The 25,374-nt window shown below is 44.5% G+C and overlaps 1 protein-coding gene across 1 annotated transcript in view; it reads right to left on the bottom strand.

The window, feature by feature from the left end:
* HDAC1 (histone deacetylase 1) overlaps positions 1 to 25,374 on the bottom strand; it is a gene marked incomplete in the record, with an annotated part of 2,014,892 nt that overhangs the window by 838,638 nt on the left and 1,150,880 nt on the right.

The raw sequence follows: 25,374 nt of genomic DNA, 5'->3' as shown, positions 1-25,374 counted from the left end.
AGTAAGGTAATATCAGCTGGAAGAGAGTTCCAGGATCTACTTAGAGATTGCAAAGAGAGAATCACTGGCTGTGTTATTAATTTTGCTAGTCTGAATTAGTTTGTTAGAGGATCGAAGCGGTGTAGGATTGCTATAGGGGGTGATAATATTTTTAAGTGCAGGAGTATTGTCCGGATTATAGAGGATTTTATAGGCCATAATCAGTTGGTTATACTGGATTAGACTAGGTAGTTAAAGCCAACCAAGCTGATTTAGATTGATGCAATGATGTGTCCTAAAAGGCAGCCCAGTGGCAAACCTGGCAATGTAGTTGTAGCAAATTGAGAGTTTAAGGACAGTCTTGTTCAAATTCGAGAGTAGAGGGGATGTATACAGAAGGGTTGAAAGAAGGTGAGAGCGAGCTATGGCAATTTTAGCTGGAGGGGTTAGGAAGGCTTTTATTCTGTAAAGTGACCCTAGTTTTTTATTGATGGTTTTGATAGTTTGGTTAACATGTAGGTCAAATTTGAGATTATTGTCTATGATGACACCTAATAGTTTTGTAGATGGGTCAGGGGAGATTATCGTGCCATCATTTGATTTTATAGTAAAGGTGAAAGTGGTAGACCTACGTGTTGGTGAAAATAACAGCATTTTAGTTATTTTGGGATTTAGCATCAGACGATGTTCAGAAAGCCAGTTTTCTATTGTATTAAAGGTGGTCTGGGTAGCTGACCATAACTCTACTGGAGATGTGGCTGAGCAAATCAGAGTAGAGTCATCAGCATATTGGATACAGCTGACTTTTGGGATGACAGTATAAAGGTCGTTAATGAAGATGGAGAACAGCAAGGGCCCTAGTATAGAGCCTTGTGGTACTCAGAAGGTGTTAGGTAGAAAGTTAGAGAGTTTGTTCTGCCAGAGGACAGCCTGCTGTCGACCATTCAGGTAGGACTGAAACCATTGGAGGGCTCCAGTATCTAGACAGAATGTTTGCAGGGTGTGGATTAAAAGTTGATCAACCATATCGAATGCCTTGGAAAGATCCAAAAAGAGGGCTGAGGATATACAATTATTGTTGCGATTATGGTTTATGGTGTTAGTAAAGGCTAGGAGGGCTGAAGTAGTGCTGTGATGAGGACGGAAGCCATGCTGAGTGTCTGCCATAAGGCGATTTTGGATTAGGTGGTGCATGAGTTGTCCATGAATACATTTTTCCATAATCTTTGCAAGTGGAGAGAGTATAGCTATTGGCCTATAATTGGAGAATTCAGTAGAGCTGCCTCCTTTGTGAAGTGGGATTACATAGGATATTTTCCAGATGGTGGGAATTTTAGCTTCTACTATGGTTTGATTGATTAGTATTGAGATGGGGTAAGCAATAGCATCAGCTGATTTTTGTAGGTACTCGGCAGGGAGTTGATCAGCAGAAATTGTAGTGGGTTTTAATTTTTGATCAAGGTGCGGATAAGTGAAGTGGCGACTGGTTGGAAGCTGAGCATAAGTAGGTTTCTAGGGGTGCTACTTTCAGGACCAGGGAGCTAGGAGGTAGTTGGCTAGCTAGGGCTTGAATTGTCTCAGTAAAGAATTGGTTAAAACTATCAGAAACATCTTCAGGGTTTTATCAATAGTAGCAGCAGGGATTGGGGTTGAAGTTTGTCCAGGATGTAGTAGATTATTTAAACCTGCCCAAAACTTCTGAGGGTTATTTTGATTTACTGTCTGTAAATTACAGTAGTATTGTTTTTTGTCTTGTAAAATTGACTTTTTGGTTTCGTTCCTGGATTGCCTGTATTTAATGTGATCTTGAGGGTCTTTAGAAGAACGCCATAAAGCCCATGCTTTGTTTCTAAGGGTAATTTTGAGTTTAGACTCTATAGAAAGCCATGGTGCAGTTTTTGCCTTGGTTCTCTTTGAACGAACAGGTGCATGCAAATCAAGGATCTCAAGGAATTTGTTGTTAAAGTATGCTACTGCTTCCTCTAAGGGGAGGTGTTTTAGAATAGACCAATTATATGAGTTTAATTCTTGTTGGAATTTGGCAAGGTCAAAGTTTTTATTGTTTCTAACCTTTCTGAGTAAGGGTGGTTGGGAATTAATGGTTTTGTGCTTAATTACATATGTGAGAAGGTGATCGCTTAGGCCATTAAGGAGGGTACCAGAGGTGTACAGTTGGGGGTGACTGTTTATGAGTACCCAGTCAAGTATACTTTCTTTTTGGTTGGGTTTACCTATCCTGGTAGGGGTGGATATGATTTGTGTAAATGCATGCAGGTTAATATGGGTGGTTGGGGATTCTAAGGAACAGGTGCCCCAGTCTATGTTAAAGTCTCCAAGTAGTAGGGTTTATTGGGGGTAGTGACATAACCAGTGCAGGATATCTTCAAATGTAGATATATTGTTACCAGGGGGAATGTACATTCAGATGATATTAATGCATTTATTTTTATTAAGTTGCAATTTGGTGGCAAGAATCTCAGAGTTATTAATCTGAGGAGGTTGTATTACATCTATGGTGACATTCAACTCAGATTTACAGAGTACAGCTACCCCACCCCTCTTCCTCGAAGCAAGATCCAGCCTGTGTATGTTGTACCCAGGTGGTAAAGTACAGTTTTGTACCTACCATAAATGTAGATGTCCGAACAGGATAGCATCTGCAGTCATAACAAATGGGTTGTCCTGTCGTCAGGCAGCCCTTCGGTCGTCCGGATTCCAAAGTCTGGGTCCGGCTTCGGCTGATGTCGCACTTCACCCGACGTCATCTCTGCTGGTCTTCGGGTATAAAGGCATCAGCCGACGCCATTTTCCTCAGTGTTTCTTGCCCCAGATGCCAGTTGCCTTCTTGGAAAGCTAAAATTTGGATAAATGCCAATGTTTCCAAAATAGTAGAAGGCAAACAAAAAATAAGCATGTATGTACATATATGCAAACAAATACACCATAAGAGACTCCCCCCCAGCTAGCTATTAGGAGGGTAAATACCCTAGGAGTACCACAGAGGGGAAGGAGGGTGGGTAAATCCTGACTGCAGATGCTATCCTGTTCGGACATCTACATTTATGGTAGGTACAAAACTGTACTATGTCCTTCAAGGATGCATCTGCAGTCATAACAAATGGGTAGAATACCATAGCCAAACTAGGGGAGGAGGAAGAAGAATTATGGTGTAGTCAGGATCCCTTGCAGTACAGCAGTGGCAAACCCTGCTCGGGATCTAGAGTATAGAGGTAAATTATAATGCTTGGCAAATGTATGCACGGAGGTCCAAGTAGCCGTCTCAATAATGTCCTTGGTTGCCACTCCTCGTAAGAAAGCTGTGGTAGTGGCTGTAGCCCTTGTAGAATGAGGTCTTATGTTCTGTGGAATTGGTTTTCCATGGTAGGAGTAACAGAATCTTATGCAAGTTCCTATCCATTTGGAGATTGTCTGTTTGGAAATTGCTTTTCCTTCCCTTCCTGTTGCATAGGCTACTAAAAGCTGGTCAGTTTTTCTGTGACCTTTGGTTCTGTCCAGGTAGTAGCGTAACTGTCTATGTACATCCAAGGTATGTAGCAGTCTTTCCCCCCTGTTCTGTGGATTGGGAAAGAAGGTAGGTAGGTGGATTGCCTGGTTTAAAGACACTCTGGATACCACCTTAGGCATAAATGTAGGATTAGTTATCATGGACACCCTATCTTGATGGAAGATTAGGAAGGGTTGTACTGCCATTAAGGCCTGTAGTTCCGAAACCCTCCTTGCTGAAGTAATTGCCAGTAGGAAAGCAGTTTTCCATGATAGGTGTTGAAGATCTGCTGTTGCTGCTGGTTCAAATGGAGGGAGTGTCAACTTTTCTAGCACAAAGTTCAAGTCCCATGCTGGTAATGGTGGTTTCCTAGGAGGTTTTACATTCTTGATCCCTCTGAGGAACTGCCTGAGTAGAGGATCCGAAAAGACAGGTGGATCGAAGCAGTATTCTGCTGAAATAGCTGATGCATGTATTTTAATGGAGGAATAGGACAGGCCTGTATGTAGAAGCTCTGCCAAGTACTCCAGGATGTTAGCAATATCTATGTTGGACACATCTTTTCCTCTTTCAGTACTCCAAATGACAAATCTTTTCCATTTTCCTGCATAGTTCCTTCTTCTTGAAGGTCTGCGGGCTTCAAGGATAATGTCTTTAACCCTTTGGGATAAGTCTGGGTTAGTTGCTGCTATGTGATGTTCCAGGCAGTCAGTTGCAAGGTTTTTAGGTTTGGATGCATGATGTTGTAGTTGTTCTGAGTTAACATCAAAGGCATCAGGGGTATTGGCCACATTCTCCCCTGAGACATGTTCCTCAGCAATGGATACCAGTGTTGTCTCGGCCAATTCGGAGCTATCAGGATTATCCTTGGACGTTCCTCTTTGATTTTCAGTAGTACCTTGTGCATCAAAGGAAGAGGTGGAAATGCATATGCTGTCAGGCCTTTCCAACTGAAGGATAGAGAGTCCACCTTCCATGCAAGTGGGTGGTATGTCCTTGTGCAGAATTTTTTGAGTTGGTGATTGAGTGGGGATGCGAATAGGTCTATTTGTGGCATTCCCCATTTCCTTGTGATGGTCCTGAAAATGTCCGGGTGTAGCATCCATTCGTGAGCATCCGAGGTGTTTCTGCTTAACATGTCTGCTAGGGTGTTTTCTTTTCCCGGCACAAATATTGCCTGTAACTGGATGTTGTAGCTCAGAGCCATATTCCAAAGGTCCAGAGTCATTCTGCATAGGGGGTATGAATGAGTGCCTCCCTGTTTGTTGATGTACTACATGACTGTGGTGTTGTCTGTCCTTATCATTAAATGGCCTTCTTTGAGGAATGGTCTGAATTTCTGGATTGCTAGTTTTACTGCCAGCATTTCTTTTTGGTTTATGTGCAGGTGCAGCTGGTCTTGAGTCCACAATCCTTGTATGCATTTGTCCAACATGTGCACCCCCCAGCCTAGGTCTGAGGCGTCCGTTGTGATGGTCTGGCTTGCTTGCAAGTTGTGGAAGGGCAAGCCTGGGTTTGACTGGCATGCTTGAGCCCACCATAGGAACTCCTGTTTCAGGCATGGAATTAGTGGGATTTCGGTTTCTAAGCTGTGCCTGTGTTGAGACCATAAATTCTTTAGGTACCACTGTAGTTTTCTCATATGCAGTCTGGCATGTGGGACCAGGATTATGCATGATGCCATGAAGCCCAAGGCCTGCAGTACTTTTCTTGCTGTTAGTTTGTTCTGCTTTGTTAATGCCAAGAAGTAAAGAGGAGTTGTTCTTGTTTTCTGTAGTTAGGAATGCCATTTGTTTTACTGTGTCCAATTCCGCCAAGAATGTTCTTGTCTGGGATGGTATCAGTCTTGACTTTTTAAATTGACTGTGTATCCCAGGGCTTGTAGTAAGCAAATGACTCTTTGTAAATCTGTTGTCAGCTTGCTTTTGTTGTCCGCTTGTAACAAGCAGTCGTCCAGGTATGGATAAATTTGGATTCCCTGTAGCCTGCAATGAGCGATTACTGATGCCAGGCATTTTGTGAATACTCTGGGCGCAGTAGATAAGCCAAAGGGCAATGCTGAGAATTGATAATGCTCTGATCCTGCAAGAAATCTGAGGTATCTTCTGCAATTTGGTCGTATGGGGACGTGCAGGTATGCCTCCTTGAGATCTAGAGTTACCAGCCAACACTCCTTGCCCAGCATGGGAAGAAGTTGCTGTAGGGTCAGCATTTTGAATTTTGGGACAATGATGTATGTGTTTAAGACGGACAGGTCGAGAATAGGTCTCCAACTTTTCTCTTTTCTTGGTACTAGGAAGAGTCTGGAGTAGAATCCTTTGCCCTGTTCTGCTATTGGTACTCTTTCCACAGCTCTCATCTTTGTTAATTGAGCTATCTGCTTTAGAGCTTCTGTTTTTTTATTTGGAGGTAGGTTTGGCATTCCTCTTTTTACTGGTAAGGTGTGGAAGTGGAACCTGTAGCCTTGGTCTATGGTTTGCAAAATCCACTTGTCTTGTGATATAGTGCCAATTTTTCAAAAATAAGGCTAATTTTCCGCCTAAAGGTGCTGCTATTTGCTCCCTGGTTGGCGGTGTCAGAGTCAAGTCACTGTGATTGTCCTGTTGCAGTGGCAGTGGTTGTGTCTGTGCCTCGGTTATTGCCTTGCCACTGTCGTCCTCTGTAGGCACCTCCTCTGGATTGATTTCTGCCTCTAGAGCGTCTAATTCCTACCTCTGAGATTTTGAGGAGTCTGGAAAGGACCAATTTTTGGCAGGCCAGTTCCTGCTAAACCTTGGGGGCTGAACCTGTAAGAAATCCTTAACTGTTTGTACAGATTTTGCCTTCTCTTCCATTTTCTTCATTACTTGCTGAGCAGGTGTACCAAATAGACTGGCCTTATCCATAGGAGCATCTAACAGCTTTGCTTTAACATGATCCGGCAAGACCTGTTCTTTCAACCATGCATGCCTTCTTATCACTGTGCCAGTCATGTCTGATCTAAATGAAGCCTCCAGTGCATCATAGCCACATTTTAATGAATGGTTACTAACCTGCTGAATGTTATTCACCATTTCTAAAACATATTTCTTATCTAAGGAGTCATCAGAGGACAGCTTCTTAGTTAACTGATCAAGCATAAACTCTTGGTATTGGATCATATGCAACTGACAGTTTAAAGCTCTAGCTGAGAGAGTAGCAGAGGTGTAAACTTTTTCCCCATCTCTAAGGACCTGGATTCCCTTTCAGAAGGGATAGGGTTTTTTGCTGAGGTCGAGGCTACTGCCTTAGGCCCCTGGGATATAGTCTCAGGATCTGCAAGTGGGGCCTTGTATAGGTGGTGATGAGTGTCTGGCACCCTGTAAAATCTATCTGGTTTGGCAGGGGCTGGAGGTAAAGTATCAGGAGCAGTGCAAACATCATTAAATGCATCATCCACAACAGGCAGTACTGGAGGTATAGCTAAGGGCCTATGTTGTGGTAAGTGCAGAAAGGTCCTAAGCCTTTTTCTTGAATCTGAGAAATCTTGTCCCTGCCATTGGAATTGTTCTCTCATGGCATGTAAGGTTTCCCCAAATGAAAATTCCTCTGGTGGAGAGGCAGATGGAATGGATTCTTCAGCATCGGAATCTTCATAAGTAGAAAAGGGAGCCTCTGGTTGATCTGTAATGTCTGAGTCATCCGAAGAATCATCAGAGGACACTGGCTCGGGGGGCTCTGCCCTAGGTCTCTTTTCTGGGGGCTGAGAGACCCTGTCTGGGTGAGATTGGGATCCCCTAATTAAGGATATTAAATCCTCTGCCAGAGTAAGCATTTGTGAACTAGAAGTGGGCCTGTGTGAGGGGGGCTTAACAGGCACTGATTTAACAGTTTTGGCTGCTTTAGCCCTGGCAAAGGCCTTGATAGACATGGCTGCAGGAGGCCTAGCAGCACCACGTGCTGGGGTAGAGACATCCAAAGGAATGGTGTCTGATAAATCACTAGGAACCACAGTAGTAGGCAAAACTTCAGAGGCCGATTCAACTAAGGTAGCAGGAGTCTCAGTAGTAGTCAAGGATTCGGCTGAAGATTGACCGGTTTGCTCGGTTTCGGCCGAAACCGAGACACTCGCGGCTTGCTTAACCGTGGTTTCGGCCGAAACCGCGGACCGCGAGTGTCGGTCTTTTTCTTTGCGTTTTTTAACAATTTGGGTAGTCGGAGGATCCGACGGCATAATGTACGCAAAATCTGAGCCGAAAAACTGTTCGGCAAACTCCGACCGACGCCTAAGCGTTCGTCGGTTGAAGGAAGCACAGGCTGAACAGGCTGCTACGTCGTGGTCCGGGCCTAAACAAGGCAGGCAGTAAGAGTGGAAATCTTTATGAGGTATTTGTTTCCCACAAGTTAAACAGTGATTGACTTTTTCTGACATCGGCTGAGGCAAGAAAGAGTCCCCAACGGGGTACTTAGCTTTTTAGAAGTCTTCGAAGTAGTATTCGGTAGTAGTAATCTCTGGATCTGACCGTCCGGCACTTGCGAACAGCTTCTGCTTGAGCCACGCGGCAAGAAAGACTGAGGAAAATGGCGTCGGCTGATGCCTTTATACCCGAAGACCAGCAGAGATGACGTCGGGTGAAGTGCGACATCAGCCGAAGCCGGACCCAGACTTTGGAATCCGGCCGACCGAAGGGCTGCCTGACGACAGGACAACCCATTTGTTATGACTGCAGATGCATCCTTGAAGGACATCACTTCATTGTCTTTAGTGTTAGGTTTTAACCAGGTTTCAGATAAACAGAGAATCTCAGGGGAGTGGACATCCAGAAGTGCATGCAATTCATGTACCTTGTTATTAATGCTTCTAATATTGAGATGACAGACTAGGAGAGAGTTAGTTGGCCTATTAATTGTAGGTTTGTAGCTTAGATTACAAGTAGAGGGGGTATGTGTATCTGAAGTGAGTGGGCCAGGGTTGGGGTGAATATCACCACCAAGTATTACGTTGAGTCTATACTTGGTGATGAACTTCAGGAATTTATTAGTTTGTGGTAGTGTTTGGATCTAGAGCTAATGTGCCTGGGGTTGAGATGTTGATAGACTGAACAAGATGTTGGATAGGATCTGGTACTGTAAGTATGGTTGAAGGTGGAAGGATTTACAGATAACTGGGTCTTTGCTGCCAACAGTTTGAAATATGTAGTCAGTTGCTTTTGTTTGTCTGGCGTGAGATAAGCCATCTGGGCAGTTGTATTTAAGCTTGCACCCAGGATTATCTCTTGAGAGGGTACTAGTTTTGATTTCTTTTCATTGACTTGTGTACCCTAAGCCTGTTAGAAATCTCTTTACGAACACCAGATGCTGTAGTAGAATGTCCTTGTTCTCTGCTTGAATGAGGCAGTCGTCCAAGTAAGGATATATTTGTATTCCTCAGTCTGTAGAATGCAATTACTGGTGCCAGGCACTTTGTGAAGACCCTGGGCGCAGTAGATAAGCTAAAGGGCAGTGCAGAGAATTGGTAGTGCATTGAACAAGCTTTGAATCTGAGGCATCTTCTGCATGTTTGTCTGATTGGGACATGCAGGTATGCCTCTTTTAGGTCTAAAGTCAACAGCCAAGCCTTCTTGCCCAGCATGGGCAGTAGCTGCTGTAGAGTCAACATTTTGAACTTTGGTATATCCAGATGTGTTTAGGATAGATAGGTCCAGTATTGGTCTCCAGGTCTTGTCCTTTTCTTGGTACCAGAACAGTCTTGAATAAAATCCTTGCCCCTGCTCTTGCTCTGGTACTTGTTGAATGGCCCTCATGTCCATGAGAGATAAGACTTGTTTTTGTCTCTCTGCCCATTGATGTTTTGGCAGGTCTGGCCAGCCGTTTGCCCTTGGCAGGGTATGGAAGTGAAACTTGTAGCCTTGTGACACTATGCCTAGGACCCATTTGTCATGTGTTGTGCCAATTGAGAAAAAAGTGCTAGTTTTCCCCCTAAAGGTGCTGCCAGAAGATAAGTGCTTGGTGCAGGCAAGGGGATGTCATTGGGACTGTTTCCTGTATGGCTGTGATTTGTCTTCTCCACTTTTGGAGGTAGAATCACCCCATTGTTTACACCTGTACCAACTCGGGCGTCTGTATCTGTGCCTTTGAGGTCTGTCTGACACTGGAAAGGACCAATTTTCTTTGTAGGCCAGTGTCTGCTAAATCTTGGAGGTTGCACCAGTAAAAAAAAATCTTTAACCGTTTTCATAGATTTAGCTTTGTTCCCCATTTTCTTTAACACCTCCTCTGCTTTAACACCAAACAAGGTATCATGCTGTAATGGAGCATCTAATAATTTTCCTTTGACATGATCCGGCAGATTTTGTTCCTTTAACAAAGCATGCCTCCTGATGACAGAACCCGTAACAGCGGCCCTGCAGGAGGCCTCCAAAGAATCAAAACCACATTGCAAAGTATGCTTTCCAAGTTGCTCAGCTGCATGCAATAAACCCTGCATTTCTTTGTTTTCTGCACATTCAGAATTTATCAACATTTTCTGTTTAAGCAGTGACATAATATATTGCTGATATTTGAGCATATGAAACTGACAATTTAAAGCCCTTGTAGCCAAGGTAGCAGAGATGTAAACATTCTTCCCCCATCTGTCTAATGCCCTAGAATCCCTGTCAGAGGGGGTAGGGTTTTTTGCAGTGGATGCCTTGACCCCTTTGGGACCCTGAGAGAGAGTTTCTGGGTCAGCAGCAGGGTTTTTGAAAAGGAATTTATGAGAGTCAGGAACCCTGTAGTACTTGTCCGGCTTAACAGGAGCTGGAGGTAAGGAGTCAGGGGTCAGACTGGACTCTGAAAATACATCTACAATGTCCAACACAGGTGGAATAGCTAGGGGCCTGTGTTGTGGGAGTAAAAGTCTCCGAGCCTTTTCTTAGATTCTGAATAATCTTGGCTCTCTCAGTGGAAATGTTCCCTCATGGTATGCAAGGTTTCCCCAAAAGAGTAATCCTCAGGAGGAGAGGCTGAAGGGATAGATTCTTCAGCATCAGAATCCTCATAGGGAGGAAGATGGTATCCCTGATCAGAAGACGAATCAGATGAAATGGAAACCTGATCTGAAGATTCATATTCTGCCTCTTGCCTAGGACTCTTAGCAGGAAGGGGATGGGAACCCCTGATGAAAGTCAGTCTTCGGCCATTTTGAGCATCTGTTTTTTGGGCATGGAGGCCTGACAATGAAGCTGTTGCACTTGTTTCTTTGTCTTTAAAGGTGCTTTAGTCTTTGTAGCTGGAGTCTCTACTATAATTGAGTAGGTCTGAAAACACCCTCAGAAGCCGATGCCTGCTCAGCGGCTCCGGACCCATCTGAGGGAATAGTCTCCGAAGGTTCAATACCTTGAGCTTCCAGCGGCCTAGGCGACTCCACGTGGGAGTCTGTAGCGGCCTGCAGGTCCAAAGTAGCGGGCATCAGCGGCTGCGAAAGTGCCTCACTGAGAACTGGCGAACCAGCTACTGGCTTAGAGGAAGCCTCGTCTGTTTTGGACCTCGGATGCCTGTCCTTTTCTTTTGTCTTTGTGTTTCTTGTGAATTCCAGTAGTCGGAGTGCTATCAGATGGCATCGTGTAATTAAATCTTCTGCCAAAATAGTGACATGCAACATCGTACCGACGCTTTAGTGCATTGGTTAAATCTAGCACAAAACCAATTAGCAACGTCGTGTTCAGGGCCTAGGCAAGGACTACAGTAAGAATGAAAGTCCTTATGAGGTATTTGCTTCCCACAAGAAATACAATTAACTTTTTCTGACATTTGTCTGGAACAAGAAAAATGTTTTCCCCAACGGGGTACTTAGCTTTTAATGAAGACTTCGGATCTGAAATTCGTACACGAAAATCTCAGGAGTCGGCCGACCAGCACTTGCAAACTGCTTCTGCTTTGGGCACCGCGCAGCAAGAAAGACTGAAGAAAATTGCGTCGGCTGCATCTTTTATACCCCTGGCGCACTGACGTCAGGGAAGAGGAGACAGCAACCGACGCCAGACCTAGACTTTGGAACTCAGGCCAACTGAGGGTAGCCTGCCAGCAGGATAACCCAAGTGTAATGACTGCAACAGTGAAACACGAAGAACATCGGGGCCCTTTAGGGGAGGAAGAGGAAGGATCTGAAGAGGTAAAAGTCTTAGCAGACATGACCTTCCTCATGGTGTCGAAGGCACCGGTGTCTCGGCCCAAGGAGTCCGCTGATTCCGAAGAAGACGGCAGTCTCCTCGGGGCAGAGACCACGGGCTCTGAATCAGAGAACGGAGCAGAGCTCAACTGTGCCGAGGCCCCGAGAGGAAGAGTCGGAACCGAAGCCTTGGTTCGAGACTCTCCCCCGGAACCAGCGAGAGAGTGTTGGCTCAGAGACCCTTCGATCGGAACCGAAGATATCACGGTCGACTGGGCCGAAGGCACCGGAATAGGCCTCTGCTCTGAGGGTTCCACAACCATCAGGTCCTCACCTTCAGGCTCAGAAGGCTCGAGTGGCCTCAGAGGAGGAGCAGAAATTATGACCAGGGGGAGAGTCAGGCTTCGATGCCAGATGAGAAATCCGAAAGCAATTTGGCCAAGACTGGGTTCTCAGTCTCTGCACCACACTGTCCACATCGACATCTGAGAGGGTCTTGGAAGAACAGGTTGAAGGAGCCGAAGAATCCACTGACCAAAGGATCAGAGACTTTAAAACCTCCGATACCGGTTCCAACCACGAGACTTGGCTCTGAGACACAGGTTCGGTGCTCGGCTCCGAGGGCTGAGGAGCCTGTGACCAAATATTCCCAGAGGTGCTCGGAGCCGATGAAGGGCTCCGATGATGTCTTGGAAGACTTTGACCCCTTCGAAGATTTGGAGGTCTGTTCAGACTTATCGAAAGCATCTAGGAAGTCTGACTAAGAGGCCTCTATCAATAAGCTTCCAATTGCAGGCTGATTGTGAGAAGTTGGGGAGAGTAGAGAGTAGTAGCTCATGACATACCATGTCAAAGGCCTTTGAGAAATCTAGAAATACTGCAGCAGAGTAGAGGCCATTGTTTTTGTGATGAAGTACAGTGTTGGCGAAGGAGAGCAGAGAGGAGGTAGTGCTGTGATATGACCTGAAACCATGTTGGGTTTTGGAGAGGAGATTAGCTAGGAGGTAGTTGGAGGCCTGGGTGTTGATACATTTTCAAGTATCCTGTAGAGAGGGGAGAGGATAGCAATGGTGTGGTAATTGGAGAGGTTGGTGGAGGGCGGTGCCTTTGTGGAGGGAATGATTTGGGATAGTTTCCATATCGAAGGAACATGAGCCTTTTGTTATGGAACGGTTAATTAGAATTGAAATTGGATGAACTAGTGTATCAGCTGCAATTTTCAAGTATTCAGAGGGGAGGTTGTCAGCTGCGAATTTGGTGGGTTTAAATTTTGACAGTCTTAAGTTGGAGGTAGGTACTGAGGTGAAGAAAATAGGAGTGGGGAGTTTAGGGTTAGGGGTCGGCGGTTGTTGTAAGGAAGTGTTTGTTTAGAGATGTTATAGGTTATAGTTTCAGTGAAGTGTTTGTTGAAGGATTCAATAATATTGCTGGAGGGGGGAATGGACGGCTGGGGGTATCAACCATCTCTGCGTGGAGGATAGTGTTAATAGTGGACTAGAACTGCTTAGGGTTGTGATTGGTAGAGTTTAGGGTGGATTTATAGTAGAGGGATTTGTCTAATTTTATATGCTTTTAGACTTTATTGCGCAGTTCAAAGAATGATTGCCAGAGTTATTTTTTTTATTCGTCAGTGTTCCCAGGCCTTTGGATTTCATTAGAGTTCTGGTGGCCTTTTGTAACCATGGGGCACGCCTGGATCTGACTTTGGCATTTCTTACAGGAGCATGGGTATTTAGGATAGAGAGGAAAGTACTGCTGAAGTGGACAGCCTCATCTAGGTTGAGGTATTTTAGTGGTGGCCAGTAAATTTTTTGCAGGGAGGAGATGGAGTTGAAGTTGGACTTGTTCCATATTTGCCTGTGGATAATGGGCTTCAGACTGTTTGTGTGGTGCCATATTAGGAAAGTAGGGGAGTGGTCACCAAGACTGTCTGGTAAACAGTCTGCTGGGTAAGAGTGAGGGGCTTTGTTGACTAGGATCCAGTCAAGCAAGGTATGACTGTTAGGGTTTTTGTTGATTCGGGTAGGGGATTGAATGAGTTGAGTGAACTCATGGAGATTAAGGTGAATGGTTGAGAGACTATTACAGGATAGCCAGTTGATGTTAGTCACCAAGAATTATGGTTTCCTGGGGTAGAGATAGAGTAGCCCAGCTCAGGAGATTTTCTAGGGGTGTAATATTTTGCCCTGGTGGGAAATAGCATCCTATGATATTGTTTTGTTTGGGTTTAGTTTGAGATTGGCATAAAGGATTTCTTAATTGTTGTTGGTGAGGGGCAGATGAGTTCAGGAGTTGAATGTTGTATATTGAGGTGGTGTTTAAATATCAATGCTACACCACCTTTTTTGGACAATCTGTCTATGTGAAGGATGTTGTATTGAGATGGAAGTATTTCCTCACTTCTGATGTGAGGTTTGAGCCAGGTTTCAGTTAGTAAGAGAATATCTGGGGAATATATGTAGGTAGTTCCCTCTTGGGGAAAATTGCTTGCACTACACCAAACTGCATATGTGAAGGTTTCCAGTCTCTCTCCCTCAGACTCTTGAAACCTGCAGTACAGCCCCATCTGTCCCATAAGGCATTGATTGAGAATAAACAGCCCCACCATTTGTTAGTCTAGACTTCCGTTCACTTAGAATGGAAAGTACAGTTGTGTACACTTACCATAAATGTAGACGTTAGAGTGTCTTCACTGTTGCAGTCATCACTGTAGGGTTCTTCCTGCCGGCAGGCAGCCCTCGGTCGGCCATAATCCCAAAGTCTGGGTCCGGCGTCGGCCGTGTACTCACCCTTCCTGACGTCAGAGTGCCAGGGGTACAAAGCTCCCAGCCGACGCCATGTTCTCCAGTTTCTTGGCCCAGATATCAGGTGCCCAAACGTGAAGGCTAAAAGTAAAACAAAAATGTAACATACAACAAACCCCATACCCTGTAGCAAATACACCTCAGAAGAAGGGTGAAGTAGGGAACCACACCAATAAAAGTATAAGAGGGGACAGGAGGGTGGGTAACCCAGACTGCAACAGTGAAGACACTCTAACATCTACATTTATGGTAAGTGTACACAACTGTACTATGTTAGTGTTTCACTGTTGCAGTCATCACTGTAGGGTTGAATCCCAAAGCTGAGATAAAGGGTGGTGGTTATTGCGTAGAAGGGGCGGCTAGAAGGCCTTGCAACACTGCAGAAGCAAAGCCTGCCCTAGACTTAGAATAAAGAGGGAGATTATAGTGCTTAGAGAAAGTATGCACTGAAGTCCAAGTTGCAGCTTCCAAAATATCTTTGGTAGGTACTCCCCTGAGAAAGGCAGCTGAAGTAGCAGCAGCGCTGGTAGAGCGAATCCTAATTTTTCCTGGGATTTGCTTTCCATGATGAGTAACAAAATCTGATTCCATGAGCAATCCATTTAGAAATGGTCCGTTTTGAAATAGCTTTGCCTTGGGAATTTGCTGCATAAGAAACAAAACCCAAAGAAAGCAAGATCCTCTCCCCCTTTTGTGGATTAGGGAAAAAAGTTGGCAGGTGAATAGTTTGGTTTAAAGCCACTTTAGAAACCACTTTAGGCAGGAAAGTAGGGTTAGTCCTCAAAGAAACCCCGTCTTGATGAAAAATAATGTAAGGTTCCACAGCCATGAGCGCTTGTAACTCAGACTCTCCTGGCTGAAGTTAAAGCCAGTAGGATAACAGTCTTCCATGATAAATACTTTATATCAGATGTGGCAGCAGGCTCAAAAGGAGGCAGAGTAAGTTTTTCCAGGACATAATTGAGGTCCCCGACAGGAATGGGTGGTGTCCTAGGGGGCCTTAAATACTTTGCTCCTCTGAGATATTGCTTCAGAAGTTGATGTGAAAAAAATTGGAGGATCTGTATTATAATGTGCAGAGATAGCTGAGGCATGTATTTTTATGGAGGAAAAAGATAAACCCTTATGCAACATACCTGTTAGGTAATGTAGAATCAATGGAATATTTGGAATGTGAGGATCTGATTCCTGAGCATGCATCCAGGTGCAAAATCTCTTCCATTTACCTTCATAAGATTTCCTAGTGCTAGGCCTTCTGGCTTCTAAGATAACATCCATGACCTGTTTGGAAAGGGTAGGATTAATCATAGACCCTGAATACGCCAGGCTGCCAGGCTGAGAGTTTTGATATGAGAGTGCAGGACCTAGCCCTGATGTTGAGACAAAAGATTTGGAATCTGAGGTGGAATCCAAGGAGGTTCCTGGGATAGATTTATCAGTGTTGAGTACCAAAATTGTCGAGGCCAATTTGGGGCTAGTAAGATCAGCTTTGGTTTGTCCTGTTTTATTTTTAACACCCTTGGTAGAAGAGGTAGTGGTGGAAAGGCATACCCCAAGAGGTTCCTCCAACTGAATGAGAGAGCATCCACTTTCCATGCTAGCTTGTGATATGTCCTTCTGCAAAAAGTCTGTAACTGGTAGTTGTGGGGAGACGCAAATAGATCTATGTCTGGGCAGCCCCAGGCTTCTGTAATCATCTTGAATATTTGAGTGTCTAGCATCCACTCGTGTGGGTCTGACAGGTTCCTGCTCAGGCTGTCATTGCCAGAGTGTTTTGTTTCCCTGGCAGGAATTGAGCTTGTAGGTCCACTTTGCAAGCTAGTGCTGTGTTCCATACAGTCATGGCGAGTCTGCAAAGGGGGTAGGAGTGTGAACCCCCTTGCTTATGTACCACATAAATGTGGTGTTGTCTGTCCGTATCAGTAGCTGCCCTGGCTGTAAAAGATCCCTGAAAGCCAAGAGGGCATTCTGCACAGCTAACATCACTTTTAAATTGATATGTAGATGCTTCTCCACTGTCCAAAAACCTTGCAGGCCTTTCCCCTGCAAGTGGGCGCCCCATGCATAATCCGAGGCGTCCGTGGTTATCACTTGGTAGGCAGGAGGTAGACTGAAGGCTTTCCCTTTGTTTTAAAGACATGCCATGGCCCACCAATGGAATTCCTTTTGCAGGCAAGGCAAGACAGCAATCACTGTTTCCAGACTGACAATGCTGGGACCATACGCTTTTTAGGTACCATTGTATCTTCCTCATATGCAGTCTTGCATATGGTATGAGTAGGATGCAGGAAGCCATGTAACCCAAAGCCTGCAGGAATTTCCTTAAAGTTAGCTGAGACATTAACGCCAGGCTTTTGAAAGTTGAAGACAGCTGTAGTAGTTTTTCTGATGTCAGGAATGCTATCTGGGTTGTTGTGTTTAAAAGAGCACCCAGGAAAGTTATCTGTTGAGTGGGTGTCAAATTTGACTTTTTTACGTTCACAGTGAATCCCAGGTACTTGAGTAGATTCTGAACAAATTCCAGGTGCTGGAGTAAAATGTCCTTGCTGTCTGCTTGAATAAGGCAGTTGTCCAGATAAGGGTAAATTTGAATTCCCTTGAGTCTGCAGTAAGCTACTACTGGTGCCAGGCACTTGGTAAAGACCCTGGGCGCAGTAGACAAGCCAAAGGGCAGCGCAGAGAATTGGTAATGTTTCGAGCCTGCCTTGAACCTGAGGTATCTTCTGCACTCCTGTCTGATAGGAATGTGTAGGTAAGCCTCCTTTAAATCCAATGTCACCATCCATGCATTTTTGCTCAACATTGGCAGGAGCTGCTGCAGAGTAAGCATCTTGAACTTTGGTATCTCCAGGAAAGTATTCAAGACTGACAGATCCAGGATGGGTCTCCAAGTATTTTGCTTTCTGGGAACTAGAAAGTCTTGAATAAAAGCCTTGTCCAGTCTCTGAATTTGGAACCAGTTCTATGGCCCTCATAGCCATGAGGGACCTCACTTGTTTTAATGCCTCTGCCCATTGAGCTTTTGGTAGGTTTGGCCATCCGTTTGGTTTTGGTAAGGTGTGAAAGGGGGAATTTGTAACCTCTTAAAACTACATCCAGAACCCACTTGTCTTGGGTTATGCAAGTCCAATTTTGGTGAAAGAGAAAGTTTTCCTCCCAGAGGAGCTTCCAGGAGAGAGGTTCCTGGAGCCATGCAGGGGGAGTCATTGAGCCTGTTTCCTGTAAGGTTGAGACCTATCTTCTCCACCCCCGGGGGTGGAAGCACTCCACTGTCTAGGTCTACAAGAGGTCTGTGCTTGGGCCCTCCCTCTGGGGTACCTATATCTACCCCTCTGAGGCCTGTCCGAGTTGGGAAAGGACCAATTTATAGCTGGCCAATTTCTGCTAAATCTAGGAGGCTGAACTTGTAAGAAATCCTTAACCGTTTGCATGGATTTTGCCTTATCCTCCATTTTCTTTATAACCTCTTCAGCCTTAGACCCAAACAAAACATTATGTTGAACAGGAACATCCAGTAACTTTGCTTTCACTTAATCAAACTTTGTTCTTTTAACCAAGCATGCCTTCTAATGACAGTGCTAGTGGCAGCCGCCCTGCAAGAGGCGTCCAAAGCATCAAAACCACAGTGTAAGGTATGTTTTCCCACCTGCTCAGTAGCATGCATCAAATCATGTAATTCCTTATTGTCTGCACATGCAGAAATGGTACCCAGTTTTTGTTTCATAAGACAAAAGGTATTGCTGATATTTCAACATATGAAATTGACAATTTAAAGCCCTAATAGTAAAGTGTACACTTTTTTGCCCCATCTCTCCAAAGCTCTAGAATCCTTATCTGACGGAATAGGGTTCTTAGCAGTGGCAGCCTTAACACCCTTAGGACCCTGAGAAATGGTTTCTGGATCAGCAGTAGGATTTTTATAAAGAAACTGGTGGGAGTCAGGGACTATCAGGCTTAGCAGGGGCCGGAGGAAAGGAGTCAGGAGTTAAATTAGACTCAGAAAAGACATCCACAATATCCAAAATAGGAGGAATAGCCAGGGGTCTGTGTTGGGGAAGAAGGAAATCCCTAAGCCCTCTCAGATTCAGAGTACTCTTGTCCTTCCCAGAAAAAATGTCACCTCATGTCATGTAAAGTTTCCCCAAAAGAATAATCCTCAGGAAGAGAAGCTGAAGGAATGGATTCCTCAGCATCAGAATCCTCATAAGGAGGGAAAGTATAATCCTGTTCAGAGGAAGACACTGAAGAGATAGATGCCTGATCAGAGGATTCGTAATCCAATTCCTGTCTTGGCCTTTTGTCAGGAGAGGGATGTGAACCCCTAATCATAGTTAGCAAGTCCGCCATTTTAAGCATTTGTTTTTGAGATTTAGGTCCCGGATCAGAGGAGGCCTGGGCTTGAGTGTTTTAGGAGGAGTCTTTGCCTTTGTCTTTACCTGAAGCTGCGTAGGCCTGAAAACCCACTCGGAAGCTGGTACCTGCACAGCGGCTCCGGACACATCCGAGGGAGCATTATCTGAAGGTCCTGCACCTGGAGTATTCGAAGGCCTAGTTGGCTCCTCGTGGGAGACCGTTTCGGCAAGCGGTTCTGTAACGGCCGACGACAGGGGCTGCAAAAGCGCCTCACTGACGGCCGAACCAGCAGCTGGCTCTGATTGTAAACTGTCGTCTGATTTGGACCTCGGAGGCCTATCCTTATCCTTGCGCCTTTTATGAACTCCGGTAGTCGGAAGCGTGTCCAACGACATGTTATAATTAAATCGCCTCCCAAAGTAATGAAATGCAAAATCGTATCTCCGTTTAATAGTACGTTGATTAAATCTAGCACAAAACCGACTAGCTACGTCGTGGTCAGGGCCTAGACAAGGAATACAGTAAGAGTGAAAATCCTTGAGGTATTTGCTTCCCACATGAAATACAATTAACTTTTACTGACATCTGGAGCAAGAAAAAAAAAGTTTCCCCAACGGGTTACTTAGCTTTGAAAAGAAGAAAGTCTTCGGTATGAAGCACCAAAAATAACAGGAGTCAGCCGACCGGCACTTGCGAATTGCTTCCACCACGTGGCAAGAAAGACTGGAGAACATGGCGTCAGCTGGGAGCTTTGTACCCCTGGCGCTCTGACGTCAGGGAGGGTGAGTACACAGCAGATGCCAGACCCAGACTTTGGGATTCTGGCCGACCGAGGGCTGCCTGCCGGCAGGAAGAACCCTACAGTGATGACTGCAACAGTGAAACACGATGAAAATCACCTGAAAAAAACTGTCAAGTTTGAGAGTCTGCAGCTCATGTGCTATTGACTGGTATGCACTGGAGTTTGGAAATGTAGTCCCTACTGATGGTACTACACATTCTCTGAAAGAAAATTGCAAAGGTGTAAAATTACTGAGAAAAAAAAAGACCTTTCACAAACGGCGGTTTCAATTCCTGGCCAAAATACTCCTCTCCCATATCCCCTCCTTCAGTGGGTTAGTCTCATTTCCACCTTGGCTAGACTCAACTATCTAGTCAGATTTGAATGACAATAGACAAATCACAGCCTGGGGTGCCACTAAACTGTTCCCTCATATGTCTCCACTTCTGAATACCATTTCCCAGAAATTTATTTATAAAATCACATCAGTCCAGGCCAATTGATCCATTTCTTAAAATCTGCACAGTGAAATTTTCAGTTTGTAAAGGAGTCTGGCTTCTTACATGGTTATATTTGAGTATTCTCTTATAGCATAACCTGAACTTATGGTATTTAATGCTACATTTTACAACAGTTCTCGGTTTCTTAACCTCCCCAGCCTCTGATGTGACCCAGCATTTTACTATAGCTTTATGTAGTTTGTCTTGGTTGTATAATTGTAACATGTCACAGACTCCTGGAGAAAACTTCCTAATAGGATACTTGTATTGAAAGATATCAAACAGCTGTAGCAGTGATACCACACTCCATAAAAAGTACTATCAAACAGGGAAATGTACATCTCAATCAAGCAATGAAGAAATTGCTAGGGACTACACTGAGCACAACCCCTCCTCCACAGAAAATACATACACAGGTGCAAATTGACATATTGCAATACCCTAAAATACACCAATACAATTAGTGCACATGACATGTGCAATACACATATACCATCATTAAAACAAGACAAATACAATATCAATCATATTAATATACTAAGAAAATCACTATACTAAGAAAAATACAAAACCTAAAGCACAGTAGGAACGAAAGCGTTTCCTTGATGCTGTCAAATTCCCACTCACATTTTCAGACAGACTAAATACAATATGTAGCACTGAAATGTGCTGAAAAGTTATAAGTGCAGCCATTCATTATTCACTCAGAGTGGAAAAGTTCAAATGGTGGATAAGGAGGAGAGGAAGAGTGAGAAAACATATTTGTTAGAAGAAATACTTAGGGTAGATCTGGCAGGCAGAAGAAAAAATGAGTAAAGTAACATTACAAGTAAAAGAAAAGAAAAAAACAAGGAAAAAAAAGCATGGACAGCAAGATTTACAGCTGCGGACTGACGTGGATGGGTAGCAGATATCCAAAAACTGCTTGGAGACCAGTGTGGCGACACTGAACAGATGTCCACATTAATCATGTATCACCGTGTGTGGGTGGGTGTGGTGTAAAACTATAAAGCAAATCTGTACGGACACCTGCTTGCTGCCCTGCTGAGGCGGACACTTGTGTAAGTGCAGTGGCCTGGCTCCTCAACATCTTAGAACAAGAAATCTGGACAAGACCATAAATGGGGGACAAAGGCCCAAAAATTAGGGACAATTTTGAAATATTGCACTTAAACTTAAAGCTGATAGATTTCGCATTAGTGTGAATTTTCAAGGATATGAAGTCTGAAAAATCAAGTGCCTGTCATTTTCTGACTTCAATGTTCAATGATTTGCCAGTGATTTGACAGAAAATTGCAATTTTATGAACAGAAAAATCTGGACTTTCTGCAAAAATCTGTACAGTTAAGAGGTATGGATGGGAGTCCTGAACTGACATCCATCAACAGTTTTCAATTTCCAAAGCCATTACAGCAGGGTTTTGCAGACAGGTGGAAAAGCCTTTGACTGGCAAGTTGTATGGGTGTGGGTAGCTGTGTTTGTAGGAATTGGAACCGTGCCTTTAACTGTGGTGTGAATTTTATACATGAAATGGTGAGATTAAGAATAAACCTGTGCTCAGTGTAGTCCCTAGTGATTTCATCATTGCATGATTGAGACGTATACATTTACCAGTGTGTGTCAGTACAGTGTTTGAATACCCTGTTTGGAGTACAGTACCACTGCTACAGTTGGCTGATGCTCTTTCAATACAAGTATCCGATTTGGAAGTTTTCATCAGGAGTCTGTTGCTGAGAACATGAGGGACATGCAAGTATACAACTAAGACAAACTACGTAGAGCAATAGTAACAAAGTACTGGGTCACAGAGGCTTGCGTGGTCAGTGTTAAGAATCCAAGTACTGTTGTAAAACTTGGCATTAAATACCATAAGTTCAGGTTATGCTATAAGAGTAACTGTGCAAAGATAACCATTTGAGCAGCCAGAATGCATTACAAATTGAATATTTCACTGTGCACAATTTAAGAAATGGACAGATTGGCCTAAACTCTGGACTGGTATTACGTTTTGTTTTTTAAAAGAAATATTTCCCAGGAAATGCTATTCATAAGTGAAGAGACATATGAGGGAAAGGAAAGTTCTGTAAAATCTTACCATGACCATAGAGTTCCTTTTTATACATGTTGCAGTATTCTACAAGTGGGTTTACCCTTCTTCCGATCAGCTTGCCTGGCCAGGTTTCCAAAGCTTTTCCAGTCCCTCATGGTGCAGACATCTGACGTGGCGGCAGGTATGTGGGCCATAAAGGTGACGTCTGCATGCACCAGCCCTCAGAACATAGAATAAAGCCCCAGACGGAGTCAGTCCTGAGGGACATCACCTGTCTCGGAGCTGGGGAAAGCAAGTGCAAGGTTAAGAAGGGGGATGGTGGGAGGGAAGGAATACTGCAACATGGAAAAGGACATCTATGGTTATGGTAAGATTTTATACAATTTTTCTATGCCCTTCTATTCCAGTGTTGCAGTATTCTACTAGTGGGTGCACACCAAAGCTCACTATAGGGTGTGAGATGGCCTGGTAAAGGACTCCAGGAATCCATGCAGGATAGCCCTGGCAAAACCTGCCCTGGCTCTGGAAATATGGTCAAGTTTGTAGTGTCTGGTGAAGGTGTGCACAGAGGACTAAGTGGCTGCTTCCAGAATGGAGTTTGTGTCCAGGCCTTTGAAAAAGGCACCAGAAGAGGCAATAGCTCTTGTGGAGTTGGCCCCAAGGCTGCCTGAATGCGTCTTCCCCATGGTGCATGTAACAAAAGGAGATAACCCTGGCAATCCAGGCAAAATGGTCCATTTGCCCACTGCTTTCCCCAGAGCCCTGGGGTGGAAGGAGACAAACAGATGGTCTGACTTGCGAAAAGGTTTAGTTTTATGCAAATAGAATCAGAGTTGTCTGTGGACACTCAGGGAATGAAGGAGACTCTTACCATCTCCCTGTGGGTTAGAGAAGAAGGTAGGCAGGTGGATAGCCTGATTCAAGGAAAGCTCGTTTACCACCTTCGGGGTGAAGGGTTTATCCAGAGGGTGCCTTGTCCATTAGGACAACCATGAAAGGTGGGGTAGCCATAAGGGCTTGAAGCTCTAAGACCCTCCTGGCTGATGTCAAAGCTACTAGGACTGTTTTCCATGTGCAAAACAGTAAGGCGGCCTTGTCAGCTTGTTCAAAGGGGAGTAAATAGAAGTTATGTCCTTACCATAACGTTCCATGTGGAGTGTTCATCTCGCCTTTGTTCTTACACATGGGTTCGGAGCCGATCCTCGGCTCCGTGTCGGCCGCTTGCAAGCTCTGCATCGAGAAGAAGCTCGAGATCACCTAATACCCACAATCCCCCTCTGCCTTTACCTCAGATCTAGTTTGTAAGCAAACCAGCCATAGAGAGCACACTCATACCAAAATTTACATAATCATAGGATCATATATATACATATATACATAGATATATATATATATATATATACACAAGTATATCATACAATACAACTATTGCAACTGCAGAAGGAGAATACTCCAGACCAGGCACCAAATTGAACGTTCTTCCTAAGGGTGGGAAGGGTGGGAATGTAAGAACAAAGGTGAGATGAACACTCCACATGGAACGTTATGGTAAGGACATAACTTCTATATGTGAGAGTGTTCAATCTCGCCTTTGTTCTTACACATGGGTAGCGTCCCTAGCTCCATGATCCTGAGGAACTCACGGGAGAACGTTCTTGAGCACAGTGGAACCAAAGGTTGCCCTATCCCTAGAAACCCTGTCCACTTTGTAATGAGAGATAAATGTATGTGGTTTAGCCCAAGTAGCAGCCGCACAAATCGTGTCTAATGGTAAGCGAGCTGCGTGAGCTAAGGATGTAGACACTGATCTCGTAGAATGTCCTTTGGGTTTGACCGATAAGGTTTGATTGGAAGCCTCATAAACGTGTGTGATACAATCAATCAGTTAGCCATTTGGAAAGAGTTTGTTTAGTAACTGCTACACCCTTCCTGCTGTCAGCAAAGGCTACAAACAGTTGATCAGATTTCCTGTGATCTTTTGTTCTATCCAAATAAAACCTGAGTTGTCTATGGACATCCAATTTGTGTAACATATACTCTAACTTAGAGTGATTTTGAAAAAGGTGGGTAATTCAATGGACTGATTAATATTATTAGTAGAGCAAACTTTGGGGAGAAAGGATGGATTAGTGCGAAGGGATACTCTGTCAGAGTGGAAAATTAAATAAGGGTGTTTAATAGAAAGAGCCTGAAGTTCAGACACTCGCCTAGCGGATGTAATGGCCACCAGGAATAGAGTCTTCCACGATAAAAATTTCAATGGGCAAACTGAGGCTGGCTCAAAAGGGGGCAACATCAATTTAGAAAGTAAAAGGTTCAGATTCCAAGGTGATGTAGGAGTTCTAACTGGTGGTCTGATATGAAAGGATCCTTTTAAAAAAGCCTTACAAAGTCTGTGAGCCATAACAGGCGCACCACATTCTTCCACATGAAAGTTAGAAATGGCAGCCAATTGCACTCTTAAAGTGGCAGGAGAAGCTCCTTCATGGAACAATTCTGTCAAAAACTCCAAGATCTTGTTCAACGGAGCTATAACAGGGTCCAAATGATGTGAATTAGCCCAGAAGACGAAACGCTTCCATTGTAGTGGAAGCTTTATGAGAAGCCACCAATATATTCTGAACTGCCGGTGTAAGGGAATCAGACCTGGCTAAAAAGGGAAGCGGAGCAGCCAAGCTGCTAGATGGAGTGATTCGAGAGATGGGTGAGGAACTCCTGACGAGTGAGTCAGTAGATCTGGCTCTGGGTCCAGCATCCAAGTTCCCCGAATGCGGTGATGCAATAGAAAGGGGAACCAAATTTGACGAGGCCAGAATGGGGCAATGAGGATTATCGTCCTCTGAAGGTTGTTGGCTTTCTGCAGAAACTTTGCAATCAGGGGAAAGGGAGGAAAAGCATACAGGAGACCCGGGGGCCAATCGTGCACCAGCACGTCCCTGGGGACTTCCCCTGGAGGGGGTAATAGGGTAAAGTAGCTCCTGCATTTGGCGTTCATTGGAGACGCAAACAGATCGCAGGAAGGCTGGCCCCACTTGCGAAATATCGTGTTCGCAATTGACTGAGGGACCACTCGTGAGGCAACAGTATTGCTCTGCTCAGCCTGTCGGCTATGACGCTGGATGACCTCGGGATGTGCGTTGCGATCAGAAAGCGACCCGTGGACTCCGCCCATTGCCAAATTCTCATGGCCTCTCTGCATAGCTGATAAGACCTGGTTCCCCCTTGCTTGTTTATGTACCAGACTACAGACATGTTGTCTGTCTGAACTGCAATAGTCCCTAGAGGAAGAAGGGGA

Source organism: Protopterus annectens, chromosome 1.part1 (assembly GCF_019279795.1).
Source record: "Protopterus annectens isolate FY-2018-M chromosome 1.part1, PAN1.0, whole genome shotgun sequence".
Taxonomy (NCBI): domain Eukaryota; kingdom Metazoa; phylum Chordata; order Ceratodontiformes; family Protopteridae; genus Protopterus; species Protopterus annectens.
The sequence above is the reverse complement of the archived record's forward strand: the minus strand, read 5'-3'. Positions and strand labels throughout refer to the sequence as shown.